This window comes from Plecotus auritus (assembly GCF_963455305.1).
Source record: "Plecotus auritus genome assembly, chromosome: X".
NCBI lineage: Eukaryota > Metazoa > Chordata > Mammalia > Chiroptera > Vespertilionidae > Plecotus > Plecotus auritus.
In genome coordinates this window covers 133781956-133799010 of record NC_137784.1, presented here as the reverse complement: position 1 = coordinate 133799010, position 17055 = coordinate 133781956, and the positions used below count along the sequence as shown (strand labels likewise).

The following is a 17055-nucleotide window of genomic DNA, read 5'->3' as shown; positions in this document are numbered from 1 at the left end:
TCAATGTTTTCCTCTGCCCTGGATTGCCCTTGCACTTGCTAATTCGGTGCCCTTTTTGGTCCTTCTTTGTAGTATGTATTGTTCATTAATTTTTACGCGCATAAAATATGCATTCTTAATGGCTACTTCCCTTCTAGTACTCACTGTATTTAGCGCTATACCTGCACCCTGAATTCAAGGTGCTCAATTGAATTAGGGGGAGTCCCGCATTGAGTAATATGTGACGTAAGTTCAAGAAAGTGCTGGAAGGATAGTGAAAGAATTTTAGATCCAGCAAACCTTGCTAAGCCACCATGAATAGGAGCTTAGTGGGGACACTAGGTAGGCGCATTGAAAAGGCAAGCAAGGCGACCCGCGTTTTCCATGCAGCGTAGTTTTACGGGTCCGCCTATTCTCTCTGAGCCTGTGGCTCCAAAATCTTTTAAACAGACTAGTGCGCCCCATTCCCATCCTTCTGGATCGGAGGCTCTGCTACGCCGCCGCTGTGGGCCAAGTCCCGGGCGCACGAGGAGCCCACCCTGCACGGCCGGAAGGAGCGGGGCGGGGCCTCCAGGCTCCCAGCTGGGCCTGAACCCGCTCGGGGAAGCCAGTGTGGGGCCGACTGTTTTTTAGGCAAAAGCAAAGGGCGGGCGCAAGGCTGCCTCCCCAGGCTCTCCTTACTTGCAATTCCTTCCGCTTTGCTGAATTGGGAGTCGCGATCTCCAGCACAGGTGGGTCCCGCCCCGTGGATCCGGGAAGGGGTGCCCTGGGTGGGTGCGATGGGTGGGGTTTGCCCGGGCGCTTGCATGCAGGCCTGGCGCAGTGCGGGATGGCAAGGTGGCTCCCACCCCAGCTGCTCAGGCCCGTGGGCGGTGGTACTCACCTTAACCCTCGCAGAGAAAGAGGCCACTCGCGCCTTGCTGCAGGGCCGTCCGTCGTCACAGTTCGTGCCAGTTGCGCGACAAAGAGTCCGCCCCGAGATCAGCGCAGGGCCAGATGGGCCTAACGCTGGAAAACAGCTGCAAGATCTGGAGCAAGCCCGCCTTGGGACTTGCGCCCAGTATACATTGTTTTAAACTCGATCGGACTTCCCAGTCCTGGATCTGAAACTGATTTGGTGTCTAGCTTTCAGCAAGTCCCTGCCCTCTCTCTGCTTCGCTCTGCTTTGGCAGTGGAGAGGAAGGTGGCTGCCTGCAAGACCTTGCAGCACTGATTTTTCTTTCGTTCTAATATCCACTAATGTTCTCTGCCCAGATTTTACCCTTTGTCTGCCCCTCCTGAGCGAGGATGCCTTGCAAGTCAGGAGTGGCAGGGCAAGGCATTGCGGAAGCTAGGCGAGGAAGTTCTCTTTCTAATGAAAACAACTCTGAAAAGCCTTTTTAATACTACTGACTGCCCTGAAAACTGGAAACAACATCCATTCAATGCTTAGTTTGAATGTCAACTCTGAAGAATGCTCTTGTGAATGCTTTACTATTAAAGATTTTAACTGGATGATTGTTTGACCAAAATGTTTTGTGCTCAATGAACATAATACACTGCTTAGCCAGTCTCATCAGAAAAGACCTGCGTGACTTTAGTGTGTATACCCAATCGCTGAAAGAAAACCTTGAGCTCTCACATGTAGGAATACTTTCATAATCCATTCCCATACAGCAATTTTTAGAGTTGCTTCTTAGCTTGGTATTGCTCTTTCAGGAAACACGGTAGTAAAAATTAACATGCAATTTATTTTACATGAACTTAACTGTAAAGGCAAAGAAGAATTATAACTACCATGAACCAACATTGTGGTGTCAATCTGATCCTCTGCATTAAGGAACTGGTGATAATGAGAATGACAACCATATATTATGCAAAGCACTATAATCTTCAAAATGAGGTGGATGTGTTTATTGACCACCATACATAAAAAGGTTATACTTTATTTCATAAGCAGTGTGATGAAGGGAATGTTCGCTGGGCTGGTTGAGTCTGGGGGCATCTTTTGAGTGTCCCACCGCATTCTTTATCTGGGAAGTGTGGACTGGGACGGATCACTTCCTCGCTTTGGCATCTGTGTTAGGAACCACAGGCAGTTGTGTATCTCTGCTTGGCAACCCTGGGAAGAGCAGTAAAATATCCAAACATCACTCAGCGACTGCAGTGTTTCTAGCAGCTGTGTTTTCTGCCTGCCAGGAAGGGGGTGGTGCTGGATTAATACACCTTTTGGGGAGGAAGAGTCTCTTTCTGATTAGAGCCAAAGTGAACATAGATCCACCAGTTGGACACCTTTGTGACCCTCTTTCTGCATCACCAAACGTACCCCCTGCTCATGTGGGCTGTACATGCACCTGCCATTGACCTCATGTGAAGAATTTATAGAAGAAGAGGCTCTTGACAAAACCCCATCTGTGCACACTGGCAGGTTCTGTGTAAGGAGTGGCTGATATGCAGGTGGGTGTCCTTCAGGGCACGGGACCTGATGATTTCCCAAACGGCTGATAAATGAGAGGGAAATTGTGGTAGACGTCTGCTGAGTCATCCTGGAGGGTGAGTCTAGGACTGGCTGTTTGGCAGGACCTGGTGGATGCTTTGGTCATATTTTTACTCTGTTCATTCATTCTTTTATTCCAAAGACAATCAATAAATGCTTACTTTGTGCCAGGATGCTGATCCACTCACTGCGATTGGCAGCACGGGGGACGGTAAGTTTGGGAAGACAACAGGAATTCAATTTTAAGCATGCTGAGTCGGAGGCATCCTCACTCTTCCCCATTCCCTGAATCTAATCAGTGCAAAATCTTGTCACTGCTGCCTCCTGGATATTTTTAAATCCCACCCACTTCTGTTTGCCCCCCACTGCTACTCCAGATTTCAAGCCAGAATCATTCTATTTTAGTGATTTTATAAAAAATATGTTTTTGGGAGAGAGGGAGATAGAAAAACATTGATGAGAGGGAAACATCAATCAGCTGTCTCCTGCATGCCCCCTACTGGGTATTGGGCCCACAACCCAGGCATGTACCATCGAACCAGTGACCTCTCGGTACATGGGAGGACTGAGCCACACTGGCCAGGGTATTTAGTGATTTTAAAATCTTTATTTTAGAAGATCTAAATCATTGCTGGACCCTCAGTCTTAATGGGAAAACCACCACTCCTACCATCACCACAGTAGCAGCAACAACAACATACAAGAGCCTAATGAGCTCTATATTATTCCTAATATAATGTCTAAGAAACAAACTCTTTCTCCTCTGTTTTCTAGGGTGTTTTTAAAATTGTGTATTAAAATATAATATATATACCATAAAATGGACTCATTTTAAATGTACACGTCAAGGATTTTTAGTAAATTTGTTGAGTGGTGCAACCATGACTACAGTCCAGTTTTAGACATTTCCATCACCTCAATGACATCTCTCTCTTACCCATTTGCAGTTAATCCCTGTTACCTCTCACAGCCCCTGGCAACCACTAATCTGCTTTCTATGCCTATGGATTTGCCTATTCTGAACATTTTATACAAATGCAATCATACAGTATGTGGTCTTTTGTGACTTAGAGTAATGATTTTAGGCCTTGTTTTCTTTTCTAATATATGCATTCAATGCTGTAAATTTCCCCCTAAGCACTAAAATTGCTACATCCCACAAATTTTGATAAGCTGTGTTTTTCTTTTTATTTATTTCAAAGCAATTTTACATTTCTCTTGAGATTTTTTTCTTTGACCATGGGTTATTTAGGAGTGTGTTGTTTAATCTCCACGTATTTTGGGATCTCCAGTTATATTTCTGTACACATTGTATGGTTTCTATTCTTTTAAATTGTTAAGGTGTGTTTTATGACCCAGAATGTCATCTATCTTGGTGGATGATTCATGTGAGCTTGAGAAAAAGATATATTCTGCCATTTTTGGATGAAGTAGACTATGGATTTCAATTATATACAATTGATTGATGGTGTTGTTGAGTTCAGCTATGTTCTTACTGATTTTATGCCTTCTGTATCTGTCATTTTTCTTTTTTTAATATATTTTTATTGATTTCAGAGAGGAATGGAGAGGGAGAGATAGAAACATCAATGATGAGAGAGTCATTGATTGGCTGCCTCCTGCACACCCGACACTGGGATGGAGCCTGCAACCTGGGCACGTGCCCTGACCCGGAATCAAACCGTGACCTCCTGGTTCATAGATCGACTCTCAACCACTGAGCCATGCCTGGCTGGGCAGATTTCAGTCTTTTAGTGACTCTATACCAGTTGGATAATTTGTTTTGCTTTGTTTTACAATTGAAGCTAAAACAGACATTTGCGGTTTCAATTTCTTAGCGTGATTCTTGTGCTGCAGAAAAAGGAGAGGCAAAGTCGTCATTTTTCCCAATCCCTAATGTAGTCATTCTCCTCAAATGTCACTGCCAGTCATTCAGGAACCAAAATGCCTAGTTTTTTGGCTTGTAGACTTTCAGAAGAGGATGTTTCTTTGTAGTAAACATGAAGAGATTGAAGTTGACACATGTGATTACCTACTCCAACTAGAATTTCTAGCTGTGGCCATTGCCCAAGTGTTTGTGAATATTTTGTAATCAATGATTTTTGGGTCTTGACTTAATTTAATTAACATAAAAACGCATTGAGTCTTTAGTATATGTTTGGCACTGTAGGGATTACAAAGAAATTTGTTCTGTGATCTCATGGAATTTACAGCCTATCTGGAGAATCAAAGCTTACATTCTTGAATCAATTAGGTCAATCCACTCAAGATAATACCCTCATGTTTGGTTCCAACAGTATGTGTTGTTGATCGTCAGGAAAGACAAAAATCTGTGTAGTCCAGGTGAGGTAAGGAAGGCTTCTTTCAATGAATAGTACTTGAAATGACCTTTGAAAATTCAATAGAGATTTTACATAAAGAGAACATTCTAAGTAAAGTATTATGAACAATACCATGGTCAGAACATTGAGAGCCACCCCCCTCAACTAGAATAGTTTGTCTCCTTGAATCACATATACCCATTTCTTCATCATGTACTTCAAACCATAAAAAAGGGAGTCCTGGCGCATAAGTGGCCATTCACAGGGAAATCATAAGTCATTCCATTTGACTAACACTGGCCCATGTCCCACTTGACTCTCCAGAAACTCTCTGCTGTCCTCATTCTTCATATTGAACCTTTTCCTCATTCTTCATATTGAACACTCATGGTAACCTTCTTTGTCTCCTGACCACAATCTTATCTTTTCATATTAGTAGGTCATCCTTGGACTATCTCTGATAGTTTCTATTTTGGTTTTAGTAGTGCTTACAACCTTCCACCTAGACACTGATGGAAATCCTCCTTGGGTTGCAATACCTAACCTTCATAAAGTCTATCCTTCAATCAGTAATTCTAGTAGCACCATGGTGTGTCGTTGGAAGAGATAATGGTGCACCAGTGGACAATATACGTATATGGTAAGTATGGCCCTGAGGAAAGAAGCTGCCTCCTTTCATATTAAGGATACCAACTGATAAACCAGCTAACAGAACACAAAAGTTCTAGCCTTGGAGTCATCTTGCTCCACTTACTCTCCCTGGAAAGCATATACATGCACAGATAAAGCCTTAGTTCAGTTTTCACTAAAAGGCACTAATACGGCCGAAACCAGTTTGGCTCAGTGGATAGAGCGTCGGCCTGCGGACTGAAGGGTCCCGGGTTCGATTCCGGTCAAGGGCATGTACCTTGGTTGCGGGCACATCCCCAGTGGGGGGTGTGCAGGAGGCAGCTGATCGATGTTTCTCTCTCATCGATGTTTCTGACTATCTATCCCTCTCCCTTCCTCTCTGTAAAATATCAATAAAATACATTAAAAAAAAAAAAAGGCACTAACACGTGTGCTTCTATTGGAACTTTTTTTTTCTAACAATGCATCACAGCTGCCCAGATTTCATAATGATCCCAAGGCACTTAGGAGTGCTCTTCATTTATACCACATCTTATCCCACAGCATTTATGCATCTTAAAAAGGGTCTTCTCCAACACAACAGTACAGGAGACCCCACATGGGTGATGGGGTGCCTTGTCCATATGTATACAAGTCCTCAGTAGCCAAAGGCCACTCCCAAAGTACAGGTCGGTGGTCCCTGCTGTAAAGTCATTCTCTCTAGGGCAGGGGTCCTCAAACTTTTTAAACAGAGGGCCAGTTCACTGTCCCTCAGACCGTTGGAGGGCCGGACTATAGTTTAAAAAAAGAACTATGAACAAATTCCTATGCATACTGCGGGCCCGGGACGAGTCGGCTGCTAAGCAGGACAGGCAGCCGCACCCGGCGGGCCGGATAAATGTCCTCATGGCCCGCGGGCCGTAGTTTGAGGACCCCTGCCTAGGGTATAAGGGCATCCCCTCCAGTGGGCACCAGGGTCAGTAGGCTTCATCCAGAAGCAACAACAGCCCAACACCTGTGCTCAGCAGACTTACCAAATGGACATAGAGTGTGTGGTTGATGTGTGTATGTGAGTACACTTAAGTATACTGAAAGAAGTATACTTAAGTTGCAAGTTGTAAGTCCTGATAGAAATATACTTACGTTGCCAACTCCAAGCCCAAATTCTCTGCCTGTACCATAATACCATCCCAGTGGGCCTCTGTGACTCATGGAATAAGTCACTTAAAGACGTTTTGTGGCACTGCATTTGACATTATATCTTGTGGCATGCATAAACATGAGGTCTCTTCACTGTAGACAAGGACACACCAGGAAAACCAAAAGGGAAGCTCCATATACTCTTGACCCTAGACCACCCTTGTTTGACATAAACTTTACCTCAACCTGTCCTGCCTGTCTCCCAGTACCACAAGCCATACTCATTACAGTAGGTGCACTGATGAAATTGGCCATGTCCTGCTTGACATTATTGTTTCTCACCAAGGGCCACAGTTGTCAATGCTTTTCAAACCCCTAATTCTTTAAACCCTTGCTTCTCTCTTACAGGATACTAAATAAAGTATATGTAACAGTGCTCATCTCCTTTCATGTAAAAAAAGATCTGCAACGTTTTCATCAGCACGGAGCCCAGTGGCAGGTCAGCAAAATGTCTAAAGCACCTCGTGATTCACCTCCACCTGCCTCCACCTATCAGTTGCCTGTTAGGCTCAGTCACTAAAAGGGCCTTTGGTGGTATGTGAGTTGCATGAGATAGGTTCTCAGTGAGTCACCAGATAGGGGTGAGTGGTGTTCACCAGATTGATACAGATTCAAACTCAGTACTAGTGCTAAGTCTGAGGCTACTCAGCAAAAGTCCCAGGGCACACCAAGGCCAGCTGTCACCCGCTGGGTGAACACAGACCTTTGAGGTAGGTAGGGCAGGGTCTCAGGGGGTCGTCTGGGGGAGGACAGCAGAGTTCATCAGGCTAAAAGATTTGCACGTATGGAGGGAGGGTTCTTTACAGGAATAGTAGTGCTGGTTAGACAAGTGAGGGAAAATGGCCCCTTCCCTAGATCCACACAATTAAGCCTTTCTCTCTCAATCTCTGCCACCTGTAGTCTGCCCAGACCTCCTTGAGAGCCTTCCAAGAAGGTCTGCACCATGGGCCCAGTCTGGCCAGAGGCAACAGATTCCTCCGCAAGTTGAGAGCTCAGCAGAGTGGGGCCACTGGGAGTCTGGAGGGTGAGGCTGGTGCATTCCCCTAAGCTGATGCAGTATGGAAGGGAGTGCTCAACCCAGGAAAGATGGCATCTGTGAATGGTGTGGGAGAAGGACTCAGCATAGGGACCTTGGTGGCTGTCCTTCCTGGCCTTTCCCAAGAGCCACACTACTCAATCTCTCCCTGTAGGATTCCAGTCCACTCTGAGCCGCCTTACATCCGCTGGAGCCCAGCAGAGTTAATCAGACCCAAACAGACCAAGATTTGACCATGGGAAGTGAGTGCTCTGCACTGGTTGGGCATGTGAGGGATAAATGGCCCATGACCTGGAGCCAAACAAGTCAGTCCTTCTGAGATTCTACCCAGACCTGGAGAGTTGGAGTTTGGCAGCCAGAAGTCAGGAGGGTGGGGATAGTGGATGTCCCATGAAGTGATGGCACTGGTCAGGCTTGGATAGATGGAATGGTCCCCACCCCAGAGCCACACATCTCAGTCTCTGACACCCCTTGAGTCCACCCAGACCTCTATACCCTGGGCCCAGACAGCTGACTTCTCAGGACATGAGCTCTGGAGTGCAAGGTGACAAGGAGTCAGGCCATTGCATTCCTCCAGGCTAATGCCATTTGGAGGTGGTTGTCCCTTCAACTCTCCCCAGAGACACACAATCCAGTCTTCTCACACAACTCCACTCTGCTTTGAGCCTCCCTCCCTCCGCTGGAGCCCAGGGTGAGTGGCTGCCAATGAGACCTGTGCACTAACCCATTAGGAGGGTGTCTGGGTTTCTAGCAGATCCTGTATCTCCCTGGTGGACAGAAACGCCACTGATTTTCACAGCCAGGTGTTATATAGGCTCCACTTCCCAGTTCTGGCGCTCTAGGCAGGGGAGCCTGGTTTGTGGTTGAGACCTCAGGCTCCCCAGGGGGGACCTTTGCAGCTGAGATATCCCGTTGGATTCTCAACCACTGCACATGATACCAGCCCTTTTCATGATACCACCCTTCCTACTAGTCTTGATGTGGCTTCTTCTTTAAATCATTGGTTATAAGACTTCTGTTAAGCTAATCTTCAGTTGATTATTTAGATTGATTGTTTTATATTTTAGTTTTAATTCCAATTTGGTCCTGGGAGGAACTGAAAGTAACTTCCACCTATCTGCCACCATCTTGGATCTCGGTTTGTCATTTCTATCAGAGTAAAAATCTAAGTTTTTATGTTTTAGCATAGAAGGCCCTTTGTGATCTGCTCCTTTCTGACATCATCTCCTATTAGTTTACCCCTTGATTACTCAGCTCCAGCCACACTGCTCTTTTAATTTTATATATACCGTGTTTCCCCGAAAATAAGACAGTGTCTTATATTAATTTTTGCCCCCAAAGACACGCTACGTCTTATTTTCAGGGGATGTCTTATTTTTCCATGAAGAAGAATATGGTACACATTTATTGTTAAATGAAAATAAAGGAAATTTATTACCTGTATATGGTACGGTAGTACGGTAGTTGTCAACACAAACCAGACAAACTGTGAATCCTACAGTATCAAGAATTTACTCATTTATTCAATGACAATCATGTCATCATCTTCTGGAACATCATCATAACAATCCAGTTCCTGAATTTCCTGGTGAATTTCTTGTGACTCCATTTCTTTCAGAATCAGTGGACCAAATCTCTCATGTTTAGCAATAGCACTGTCTTTAAATGAGTACTTCTTGTCAAGGTAGCCTGCTCGCAGTGCATTTGCAATGCAACTGTCAGTGATTTTCTCCCATGAATTCTTCACCCAAGTCACAACTTCTTGCAGTTTAGGTTTCACAAAGTTTCCACGCTGATTTCTCTCCATTCTATTTTCAATGTAGTCATTAATTTCCATGCGCAAATTGTCTTTGAATGGCTTGTTTATTGCAATATCAAGAGTCTGGAGATAGGCCGTCATTCCTGCGGGAATCATTATCTGATCTATTTTTCTTTCGTGAAGTAATGTCTTCATGTCTTTAGCTCGGTGAGTGCTGGCTGCATCCCAGACTAGCAGACCTCTTTGGCTCCCTCACATAACAAGCAGCAGCATTAAATCGACCCACTTCCTTATAACTGCTTGTGTGGCCCAGGCTTTGTCAGTTTCAGGAATAAAAACGCCCAAAACACGTTCAATCTTTTCCTTCTTGCCCTTAGAAATGATTAAAGGTAGGATTTTAGTGCCATCCAGACCAATTGCCAAAATACAGGAAACACATGCACTTTCATAAGCAGTGGAGGGAATGTACACTAAGGAGGCACCCCACTGTTCAATTGTTGATTGAGATGATTGGCCCATAAACACTGCAGTTTCATCCATAGCAATCATGTTGGAAAGATTGTATTTAGAGAAGTCAGCATCATCAATAAAGGACTTGAATGCAAGTGCTCGCTTAATAACTTGAGTATCTTCCAACCTAAACAATGTTGTAGATCTTCTTAAAGACAGTTCACTTCGCTGAAGGAAATTATCCAGCCAGTGTTGTGATGCTTTGAAGTCTTCGGGGGCTATGTCAAACTGTGGTGCCATTGCAAGGGCAAATTCTTGAATCTGAGCCCTATTCACAACCAAAGCCTTTGCTCTCCTGTCAACAACCCATTCACAGATCAGGTCTTCCAGCTCGGAAAATAATGGTTGCCGACCTGATCCACACTTGCGCTTTTTAGCATTTCCCTTGTCCACTTGTTCAATGAGGTTACCATACTCTTCTCGCCATTTTCGGACCAATCGGATACTCAACATCTTCTCTTTGCAGAAAGCAGTAAGATTTTGGCCCCAAGAGTCTTCCACAATTCCTTTCTTGTACTCCATGGAGTAGCTTTTTCTTTTTGCGCTCATTTCTAGGGGTAAAAAAAAAGGAATTGGGGTATCAAAGTGGGGGGAGGGGGATCACTCAAAATGCCACAGGGGGGATCAGAGGGGGGAATCAAAATGGCACAGGAGAATCAGAGGGGGGATTACCATTTTAGTAACCTCTTTTGATCCTCCTGTGTCATTTTGATTGCCCCCTCTGATCCTCTTGTGTCATTTTAAGTGATCCCCCTCCCCCCACCCCTGTGCCACTGAACACCTTCTCCAGACATCCCCCCTACCCCTTTATCAGACATTTACCCCCTGGGGCCTGCCTGGGGACTGTCACTGGGCTTGCTGGGGCCTGGATCTGGGCTGGAGCAGGGTCTGCCACTGACTGAGAACCTTCAGTCATCATGAAGGTGGCCGCGAGCATCAGGTAGTGTCACCAGAGACAGACCAGCACTCACCACCTTCGCCGCATCCCGTCCGCTCTAATCCTCCTGTTCTTCTACACGCATCTGTGAAAGTCTCCTCCTCTCTCCCGCCCCGCGCTCACCGCTCACTCCGACCTCCGCTCCGCCTCCACACAGCAGTGACGTCAGGACTCCGCTTAATGTCACTGGTTGCTAGACGCCAGTCAGGGCAGCCCTAGCGACCAGTTTACGGTAAATTAATTTTCATTCTGAGACAGAGCCTGGGTGCCTTATTTTCGGAGGATGTCTTATTTTCGGGAAACATGATATACACACACACACACACACACACACACACACACACACACACACACACTGAGTGGCCAGATTATTATGATCTCTGAACGCATAATAATCTGGCCACTCAGTGTGTGTGTGTGTGTGTGTGTGTGTGTGTGTGTGTGTGTGTGTGTGTGTGTATCAGAGAAGAAGAAAGAGAGAGAGAGCTAGAAACATCAATGATGAGAGAGAATCATTTATAGGCTGCCTCATGCATGCCCCACACTAGGGATCAAGCCCACAACCCCGGCATGTGCCCTGACCAGGAATTGAACCTTGACCTCCCAGTTCCATAGGTCAACAATCAACCACTGAGCCATGCTGGTTGGGCCACACTGCTTTTTATACTGTTCTTTGGCAACAATAGATACAATCGCAGCTTAGTACCTTTACACTGGTCTACTTTACACGAGATATTTTCATGACAAACTATCTCTTTGTTCAAATATCATCTTTCTCAATGAACTCTACCCTGACCACCATGTTTAAAAGCCCTGCTACTTAAGAGCATACACCTTTACTTTGCTGGGTTTTTTTTGCAGCTCTTATTACCTTCTAATATACTATATAATTTCCTTTATGTTGTTTATCTTTAATTGTCTACCTCCTCCCACTAGAAGATAAACTCCATAAAAACAGGAAATTTGTCTGTTTTGTTCACTGATATATCTATGCCAAGGGCCTAAAATAGTTCCTGGCAGAAAGTTGGCACCTAATAAATATTTCTTAAATGAATTTATTAGCTAGTTAATTAGTTAATAAGGATGCCAGGGAAGGTTTTTAAAATGAATTTCTATTTGAGACCTGAAAACTCAACAGGAGAAGAATGAGAGGGACAACATGGTTGGCAGAGGAAACAACATATGTGAAGGCCTTGAGGCAGTGGGGCAAGATCAATAAGGCCAATTATATAAAGCTTTGAGTGTCAATGTAAAGAGGTGACTTAATCCTTTTGCCTGCCCTCTAGAAGCTCTCACCAAATGGGGAAAGAAAAATAAAACAGCCAATTATTATACATGTTGTAAGTGTACTAGTAAGAGAATGCAAAAAGAGCTGTGAAAACACTGAGTAGTCAGCTGCTAACTCTTCCTAGGGGAGTTAGGAATATTTTACAAAGAAGGTGACATTAGAGCTAGGTCTCAGGCAGGAGAGTGACATGATGAAAGTGTTTTAAGAAGATTAATCTGGCAATAGTATAGAAAGTGGATGGGAATATGGATGGACTGGAGGCAAAGAAACCATCTAGTCTATGGCAGTAGTCCAGGCATGAAGTGACGAAGGCATCTATAGGAATGGAAAGAGAAGGACAAATCTGAGAGACATTTGGAAGGAAAAATTGACAGGAGCTAAATGGACTCTTGGCTTTAAGCCTCTCGAGAGGTAATGCTTCTTCCTTAGTAATAACCATGAAAAGATTCAGACTGACCTATTATGTAATTGCCTACTCTGACTAGAATTTCTAGATATGGCTGGCCTCCAAAAGTTTGTTATTGTGATTGATACTTGTTGGACCTTAATTTACATTAAGATGGCTTTAGACTCTTAAGGTTGGGATACTCTCAAAAACATAATTTTGACTATGAAACAGCAAATTATCCTATTAAAAAAGAAATGAGTGAAACCATGGGACTTCATAGGAAGTTTTACAATGAGCTCATAGTTCCTTTTGTAAAAGTATAATATTATATGTGGAAAAGAAGAACGCTGTAACAGGCGGCATGTGCCTAAAGGATTAGTATTTGGAAAAATAAGGCCCCAAATTACCTCTGGCTTGGATAAATACATATTTACAAAAACAATAAGAATAACATTTTAACTATGTTCTCAGAAAGAAAAAAGTACATGTGTCCTGGGTGAGTTGCAACTCAGATGATATTGTTAAACTACTCTCAATGATCAATGGAATTAAAAGACAAAATACTGCCATTTTTTTAACAACAGGGATGGACTTTGAAAGTATTATGCTAAGTGAAATAAATCAGACAGAAAAGGACAAAAATCATATGACTTCATTCATATTTGAAATATGCAACAAAAAATAAACAATCAAAACAAAATAAAAACAAATTCATTGTCATATATATGGACAACAGATTGGTGGTTGCTAGTGGGGAATGGGGGCATAATAGGTCAAAATGGGAAAAGGAATCAAATATATGGTGATGGATGGAAACTACACTTTTGGTTAGTGAGTACACAGATGTCAAATTATAATGTTGTACACCTGAAACATATAATGTTATAAACCAATGTGACCTCAGTAATAATAAAAATGTCTTTAGTTTATCCTTACCTTGATTGATAGTTTGACTTGATATAAAATTATGGGTTACAAATAAAGTACAGAAGTTTTAAAGCAAAAAAAAAGAGAGACTGGGTTAATGTAAATACATCACCATTTATAATAAAGAAAAAGAAGGAAGAGTTTTCAAGTAAGTGAGTACTTAGAAAGTTACAAAGTTATCAACAAAGACATTCCACACAAATATAATTTTTACTTCTGACAAGATCATTAGATGTAGTTTATGGAAGTATGGAAGAAATATGGAATGAGCAAATGACTGATATTTCATCACGATTTTAACACATCTTGGAAGAAATCAAGATGGCGGCATAGGTAAACACCTAAACTGCTGCCTCGCACAACAATTTCAAAACTACAACTAAAAGACAAAATGGACATCATCCAGAACCATAGGAAGGCTGGCTGAGTGGAAATTCTACAACTAGAAGGAAAGAGAAAAGCAAACTGAGACTTACAGGAGCTACAGAAGTAAAGGCAGAGGTACGGAGGTGTGCGTGTGGAGAGGGCTGGCAACTGAGTATGCAGCTGTCTTTTTCAAGTGGGAGGGAGACAAAAGCTCCCAACTGCTCTGAAATCCAGTTCTGAGTGAGACTCTGGGGACCCAGACTCATACGGGGAGAAACTGGACTGTCTGGCAGCAGACGGAACTCGAGGGTGGCTTTCTCTCAGAGGTGCTTGCAGCGATTACCGCAGGACACTGAGAACCAGGGGCCTCTTAGGGCAAGGCTGGCGGGAAGCCATCACTGTTTGCCCTGTCCTGTGACCCCGCCCCACTAAGCCATAGCTGTTTGCTCCGCCATGAGACTCTGCCCCATCCAAGCTGAGCCCAGAGGCTTTTGCATATGAATGGCCTGGTCCTTTGAATTCTAAACTTACCTACAGTTGAGTCAGTGAGACCCAGAACATCCAAAAGAAGGACCAAGGCACCACAGCAGCTTGCATTGCTTCACAGCTGGGCCTCATCTGGGCATCTCCAAAACCCAAACAAAGAAGAGGAATCTGTAGATCTCTCTGTAGCTCCTGCTGGGTGGCCTCAGGCAGAGGCTAAATTAGCACCTCCTTGGAGATGCAAGAGCCAATGTACCCAGGGGTCAGAGTGGGACCATCCAGATTACAACTCCTCAGATCCATAAGGGACACACTCAGGGGGCAGACTCAGTGAGCACCAAAGCCCCACTGAAGCAAGTCTTGTCTCATAAGGGTGTCTCCAGCACAGAAGTTCTCCCATCATAGACACAGCTGATTCTCACAGCCAATTGGCCTGGAGGTCAATTCCTCCCAGTGATACCAACAACAATCAAGGCTTGACTACAACAAGACTGTGCACACAGCCCACAAAGGGGTGCACCAAGAGTGTCCACCTCAGGTAACTGGGGAGGCTGAGCCACTGGGCCCTATAGGACACCTAGCACACAAAGCCACTTTATCAACTCAGGGAAGCAGCCAAAATGTGGAGACAAAGAAACAGATCACAAATTAAAGAAATGGAGGAAAGCAAACGACTGGATATAGAGTTCAAAACCACGGTTATAAGGTTTTTCAAGAATTTTCTAGAAAAGGCTGATAAATTTAGCGAGACCCTCGAGGATATGAAAAAGGACCAACTAGAAATTAAGCATACACTGACTGAAATAAAAAATAATATACAGAGATCCAACAGCAGACTAGAGAATTGTAAGAATCAGGTCAAAGATTTGAAATACAAAGAAGCAAAAAACACCCAACCGGAAAAGCAAAAAGCAAAAAAGAATCCAAAAATATGAAGATAGTGTAAGGAGCCTCTGGGACAACTTCAAGCGTACCAACATCCGAATCATGGGGGTGCCAGAAGAAGAGAGAGAGCAAGATACTGAAAACCTATGTGAAGAAATAATGACAAAAAACTTCCCCAACCTGGTGAAAGAAATAGACTTACAAGTCCAGGAAGCACACAGAACCCCAAACAAAAGGAATCCAAAGAGGACCACACCAAGACACATCATAATTAAAATGTCAAGAGCAAAAGACAAAGAGAGAATATTAAAAGCAGCAAGAGAAAAACAGTTAATTACCTACAAGGGAGCACCCATACGACTGTCAGCTGATTTCTCAACAGAAACTATGCAGGCCAGATGCGAGTTGCAAGAAATATTCAAAGTGATGAACAGCAAGAACCTACAACCAAGATTACTCTACCCAGCAAAGCTATCATTCAGAATTGAAGGGCAGATAAAGAGCTTCACAGATAAGAAAAGGCTAAAGGAATTCATCACCGCCAAACCAGTATTATATGAAATGCTGAAAGGTATCCTTTAAGAAGAGGAAGAAGAAGAAAAAGGTAAAGTTAAAAATTATGAACAACAAATACATATCTATCAACAAGTGAATCTAAAAATCAAGTGAATAAAAAATCTGAGGAACAGAATAAACTGGTGAATATAATAGAATCAGGGGCATAGAAAGGGAGTGGACTGACAATACTCAGGGGGAAAGGGGTGTGGGGGTGCGAAAAGAGACTGGACAAAAATCGTACACCTATGGATGAAGATAGTGGGGTAAGAGCAGAGGGTGGGGTGGGAACCGGATAGAGGGGAGCTATGGGGGGAAAAAAGAGGAACAACTGTAATAATCTGAACAATAAAGATTTATTTTTAAAAAAAGATTTTAACACATCCTTTATGACACACTTATGAAAAATAATTATGAACCCATATTGATGGTTTAGATAATTAATACAATTGTATATTAATTAATTAAATTATTATCATAGTCAAAGAGTAACGATTAACAGACCACAGGCAAAGGAAGAGTTTTGATAGGCTGTTTCAAACCTACCTTTAGCTTGACCTAGTCAATATTTTTATTATTGAAGTAAAGATTCAGAACAAGCATCTTAACAGATTTTAAAGAGACTATGAAGCTGGAAGAAAAGTAATTCAATCCAATTCCCACAAACATTTATGCAGTTTTACTATGTCTAGAAATCATACTAGATATTAGAGTATAAAGATTAATGAGACATATGTCTTTCTCTTGAGGAACATATAAGTATTTCTAGGAGGAAAGACATAAAAATATAATTTTAGCAAAATGTATTAAGAAGAAAGATAGAGACATATACAGTATTATGAGAGAACAAAAGAGATACTAGTTTATTCTGGGAGTTTAGATAAGACTTCTTAGAGGAGATGATTCTTGAGGAGGAATAAAAGAGAGTAGGAAGGGCTTCCAGTTTGAGGGAATAAAGAATATGAACATGAGTTTCTTAGAATCATGAAAGCATTCAGTGGGTCTGGGAAACTATAAGCAATAATGTACAAAAACAGAAATAGCAGAAAGTAAGGCTGAGAAGTAGCTCAGGACCAGGTAATGGAAGGCATTGCATAACATGATAAGGAAACTGGACTGTACACTGAAGGCCCTAGCAATCTATTCAAAGGGAATGACATACTGACATATCTGTTTTCCTACAGTGTGCACAATAGTTTGAATTGAAGGTAAGTGTGTATATGGATAGATTAATTAGGAGTCTATTACAGTCTTTGAGTGAGAAATAATAGTGGACCTGAACTAAGATGGTGATAAGTAGAGATATAATGTAGTAGATGGGGTTTGAGCATCATTT

The 17055-nt window shown here is 43.0% G+C and overlaps 1 protein-coding gene across 1 annotated transcript in view; it reads left to right on the top strand.

The window, feature by feature from the left end:
* Window positions 1-585: 585 nt before the first annotated feature.
* CLIC2 (chloride intracellular channel 2) overlaps window positions 586-17055 on the top strand; it is an 80041-nt gene continuing 63571 nt past the window's right edge. The window contains exon 1 of the mRNA XM_080653716.1: window positions 586-710. The gene's annotated coding sequence lies outside the window, so the exon portion shown is untranslated. The remainder of the gene's footprint in view (window positions 711-17055) is intronic.